The sequence below is a fragment of the Myotis lucifugus genome, unplaced genomic scaffold, assembly GCF_000147115.1.
Source record: "Myotis lucifugus unplaced genomic scaffold, Myoluc2.0 scaffold_254, whole genome shotgun sequence".
Lineage (NCBI taxonomy): Eukaryota > Metazoa > Chordata > Mammalia > Chiroptera > Vespertilionidae > Myotis > Myotis lucifugus.
In genome coordinates this window covers 1,216,022-1,221,556 of record NW_005871302.1, presented here as the reverse complement: position 1 = coordinate 1,221,556, position 5,535 = coordinate 1,216,022, and the positions used below count along the sequence as shown (strand labels likewise).

The 5,535-nt window shown below is 51.7% G+C and overlaps 1 pseudogene; it reads left to right on the top strand.

The window, feature by feature from the left end:
- Positions 1-286, top strand: LOC111827946 (annotated as a pseudogene).
- Positions 287-5,535: the final 5,249 nt, after the last annotated feature.

Here is a 5,535-nt window from a genome sequence, read left to right as displayed (position 1 = left end):
ATGTTTAGAAAGTTTCTTCCCCTATTTGACTGAATAATAGTTGAAAGGAGTGGAAACTAACCAAAGAGGCATTGTGCTTCCAGAAAAATCTCAAGGAAACGTATTGCAAGCAACAGTGGTAGCTGTTGAATCCAGCTTCAAAGGAAAGGGTGGAGAGATTCAACCAGTTAGCGTGAAAGTTGGAGATAAAGTTCTTCCAGAATATGGAGACACCAAAGTAGTTCTAGATGACAAGGATTATTTCTTATTTAGAGATGCCGACATTCTTGGAAAGTATGCAGACTGAAATAAATCACTATTGAAATGGCATCCCGCGATGCCAATCCCACTGCCCATCCCACTGAAGTTCTGAAATTTTTCATCATGTAAATAATTTCCATGTCCCTTTTTTTAAAATTTATTTTTTTAAATAAGTCTTTATTGTTGAAAGTATCCATGTCTCTTTTATAATAAACTAATTCTATCCAAACCAATGGCATCCAGTGTCCTTTAAATTTTAGTTTCACTGTACTGATATAAACATTTCCAAATAAAAATATATAAATGTTCAAAATAAACAAATAAATTTTCCGTGTAGGGTTGCCAGATTTGGCAAATAAGAGTACATGATGTTTTAATTTCGGATAACAACCATTTTGTTTTTCTTTTCTTTTTTTTCTTCTGTGTCATTCCCACCCCCCCACCCCCATTGGATAAACAATTTTAAACATTTTTTAGTATATTATATCCCATACAATATTTGCTGCCTCACCATCAGTTAGTCTCTCGGAATGCGACATACTGACATCTGTACTCCGCTGGTATTTGTGGAAAACAGAGAAATTTCTGGCGTTATCTGTCTTCAGTATCTAAAATCATCTCCGTTCCCACTCTTGCAGAGAGAAAGACACCAAGATAAATAGATTTTAAGTGGCCGAGGTTATGACAACGAGAAGAAATGTGTAATGAATCTAGCATCTTCTATAATAATGACAACGATGGTCAACACTTTTTAGGGCAGATTGCACAGGGGTGGGCAAAGTGGGTTTACAGTTGTTCGTATGGGAAGAGACATGCAGGTTATGGTCATCACAACAGCTTTGTTAACTCCATGTTTCACGTACACCTCCTTTTGCCCACCCCTGCAAATGCGGTAGCCAACCTCTAAGGTGGCTCCCAAGGACCTCCGCCTTCTGTGTAGTCGTGACCAATGACATGGAGCTGAAGTAACAGTACATATGTCACTTCTGGGTTTAGGTTTTAAAAGGCATGGAGGCTTTCGTCTTAGGTGCCTGCCCTTGCTGTGAGAAACCCCATGGTGAGCAGTCACGGGAGGGAGTGAGCTCGGAAGATCTACAGCCCCGGACAAGCCTTCTGAGATTGCAGCTCAGCGGACAGCGGACTGCAACTTCCTGAGAGACCCTGAGCCAGAACCGCCCAGCTAAGCCACTCCCAGATTCCTGAGCCTCAGAAACTGAGATAATAAACGTTCCTTGTTTTTAACTAGTAACATTTGGAGTCATTTGTTACGCAGCAAAAGGTAACTAATGTATCAAGATCTAATGTAATACAATGCAAGTTCCCCAGGTCAATGATTTGAGGCGGGAACCCATTTTACAGAAAGGCAAACTGAGGCACAGAAAGAGGAGTTGCTCTAATCACCCTACTAGCAAGCATAGGTGGTTCTGAATCCCAAGCCCTTGCTCCTACTATGGCAGGTGCTGGGCTGGGCCAGCCTGGCTTTTTTATTCCGTCTTATTTAATCCTCCCTGAGAGTGAGGCGGAGGAGATCATTCCAGAGAAAACCAACAGCCAACACTTGCAGGATGCCTACAAGTTAACAAGACACTAACGTCACACTTACCTGTGAGGCAGGCAGGGAAGAGTTCCTTTTCTTATGCCTCAGTTAGAGTCAGGCAAACTAAGGCTCAGAGGGAGCAAGGGCTTTGACCAAAGTTGAACTAACTCAGGAGTGGGGGGAGGGTGGCGTTTAGGCTTGAATCTTCCTACTCATCTCTTTCCAACCAATCAGGCTACTCCCGAACCTAATTAATGGGGGTGGGGGGGGAGGTATGTTTTCTGAAGCTGCAGAAGGACCTCCCCACACCCATTCCAGGAGTGTGTGTGTGTGTTCGGCCAGAAGGGGGGTATTCATTGGGGACCCTGGAAACTGCTCCATCCCTTCCATGCAAGGAAAAGGCAGGGAAAGCCCTCCCTCTCACCACCCTCTCCCTTTCTGTGAGATGCGCTCCCCTCCCCCTCCCTCCTCCCCGCCTCCCCCCAGGACAGAGAGGGCTCAGGAATGCTGCCCGCTCTGGGAGTCCCAGCCCTTTGGTCTTTTATCCTAAATGCATCACCAATTCTTTCCCTCCCAGCAAGTCAAGTAAGAACCTTTGGGCCACCCCTCCCAGTTCTAACTCTTCACTGGGGCTCTCCTCCCAGGGATTAGGCTGCAACTACTAACAGCTGAGCTCTTTTCTTGACAAAAGCAAACAAAATCGCCTTTGAAAACAGCAAGAGGGGTTGGAGTTAGAGCTGAGAGGGGACTTCCAAACGGATCCCTTGTAGCAGATGGTCAAGAGAAGCTGTGGGTGGTGTACTCTTTCTTGAAGATCCTGCTGGGGAGTATCTTTACCTGAGGAGCACTGGGGCTGGGGCTGGCAAAAATGTTTGGGACCATGACTGTTTGTGATGCGACTGGGGCGGAAAGCTACCGGACGTCCCTCTAAGAATCAGGAGAGACCAGATGACGTGACAAAGAGGGTTCCTGTCACCTGTTTCCTCTGAAGGAGAACAACTCTGCCACCTGTTTTAAGAGAGATCAGAGGAGGATGGCTGCCTTCTGAGTCAGTCAGGGAGCCTGAAGACCAACTGGACTTCAAAAGCAGAGTCCACGCAGGAGGTTGTGGCCAGTGTGTGAGTCAGCCCGGCCCTGGCTGCAGGGGGGGCTGGAATGTCTGCGGTGGTCCACAGGCCAGGGTGGGGGTGGGGGCAGTGACTCACCACCTGGAGCTGGAAGAGTCCTAAACCCCAAGGCTCTCCTGCTGTTCCAGTTCTCATTCCTGGGGCTTCAACTAAGAAGCCAGAGGGTATGAGAAGCAGGACCCTGGGTTCTCTTGCAACAGTCCTGCCATCACCCCTTCCTGCACACATTCCTGACTCCGGGAACTCCTTGGGCAGCCCCACCCCCACCCCCCAACTCGCTCTAACTGCCTGGGCCCTCAGCCTTCGTATCTGGGCTTTGGGCTGGTTGGAGGGGGTCCTCTCTGACCCCTCACATCCTGGAAATAGACTGGGGCTCTGCCACCTCCTGAGCTTCCCCTCCCCACCCCGCCCACACTGCACTGAATTCTGCACACCGGGGCCGCAGGGCGCGTCTCTCACTGTGGCATGAATGGACTGGCCAAGTTGCCAGTGGGGTTTATTGAACGAATTTGATCAAGTCCAGAAGGCCCTTTTCATCCCCAAAAACTTGTCAAGGCTGCATTTGCCATTCCCTGGCCTCCCAATATGCCCTGGGGGTGGGGGGAGCTCCCCTGGGAGTTTGGCATTTTCTCTGATCTCCTCCCCAGGTCCTCCCCACATCCCTCTCCCCACAAGGGCCCAGGCCACATTCTCCCTAGTCTGTCCACTGCACTGCATGGCATGAGAGCCAGAGATCAAAGGAGACAGGGAGGGGGGCTGCAGAAAGGTCTCCTCCAAGAGGGGGTAGGTGGGGACTGAAAGCACAACTGGGCCCTGGTCAGTGTGGCTCTGTCGGTTGGAGCGTCATTCCCTGATCCGACGGGTTGCGGGTTCGATCCCCCAGTTGGGACCCATATGGGAGGCAAACCAATCGATGCTTCTCTCTCACATTGATGTCTCTCTCTCTCTCTCCCTTTTCCTTTCCTCTCTCTAAAATCAATAAAAAGCATATCCTTGGGTGAGGATTAAAAAAAAAAAAAAGCACAACTGGCCTGAGCAGCCCACCCCCCAAAAACAAATCCACAGCAAACGAGGCGGGGCTCGCGGCTGCCAGGACCCATCACAGTACCTTCCTGACTCTGGTTTGGGCATCAAACTAGGAAGCGTTGCCCACCCTTCTTGGATATCCTCTGCCTCTGGGGTCTTGACACAAACCCCTTCAGTGTGTGTTCAACAGGAAGCAGGATCACAAGCAGCCCCCACATAACCTCTGGAGGCCGAGTCTGAATGGACGTCTCGTCTCTGCCCGTGGGTCGCTGGGAGACGGGGTTGGGAGAGCTTGCCCAGAGCGCAGTTCCTCTCGGTGGTGGGAGATGGGTGGTGGGCGGCCAAGGTTTCTGGGAAGCAGAGGTGAGTGGCCCTCCCGGCCCAGTTACCTCTCATCCCACACAAGCACTTAACCTCACGCTGAAGCTGCCCCAGGCAGGGGCGTTCACCTGGAAAGAAAGTGGCCTTTACGAGGCCCTGGAGCTACCAGGCAGAGCAGGGGCTCAGTGGTGACGGCTCCCAGTACCCACGGCCAGTGGAGAAGGGAGAGCCAGGAAAGAAGGCTTTGGGGACCTACCCACAATGCAGTCTGAGTTCTGGGCTGGCTAGGCTGAGCCCCTGTGGACAGAGCCATGCGCCAAGGACTTGGAGAGAGGCAGAGGGAGCACCCCCGCGAGTCTTCGGTCTGAGGGGCAGACCCAGCCTCAGCCTCAGGATGCCTCTGGAGGACCGAGAAGGTGCAGCCCCTGCGCACACACCTGGTTCACACCCCTGTGCTCAGAGAGCCCCCTGTCTGTCAGGGAGACCAGCCCCAGGCCTGGAGAGCCCTCCCGTCTGAAGGATCGGCTCAGCATGGCCTTAGGGTCCCCAGTCTGACGGCAGAGACAGGACCACAGACTTCTCTTGGATAGGAGATAGGGCATTTGAAGAGACAGGATTAGATCTCAAAAACCTTTATAGATAATAGAGTTGTAGCTGCTCCATCTCCCTCTAAGTTCCCACGGGGTAAGTGGGCCTCCTTCGCTGCTCTCCCCTGCCCCCAAGAAGAAAGCCAGCTTGAGTGTAAGTGCTCAGCTCCCCCAGCTCCACCAGGGAACCTCCATCCTTCCCATTCCCTCCGTCCACTGCCCTCATGTCCCAGTCTCCCCCCAGCCAGCTGGGACACCCTCCTACGTATCGCAACGGGGACACTGCCACATGGCCAACGCTATAGGCCACTAGCCAGAGCTGGGGTTCAAATGGCTGCACCCCACCCTCTCCCACCAGAAGTAGCCTATTGCCTTTGAGTGTCTTCCTTCCCCAGCTAGTGCACCCTCCCCAAGTCTGCCCTCCCTGAGGGCACCCTTTCTGACTGAGGACACCAGCAAAAGAAATGGGGGGTGTAGGGGTGGTAGAAGAATACTGGGCCCTGGGCCCAAAACGGGGGGAGGGGGAAGTACAAAGGGGGGCACTTAAGGCACCTACCCGTGGGCAGGCTCCAGACAGCGCTGGATATACCCAAATGTTAATCACCAATTAGCACAGTTCAGGTGGAAAGGGAACCTTATTGCGTGTAAATGGACTTATTGTGGCAGGAGCTGTGGGCTTTAATTTCTTGAGATAAGA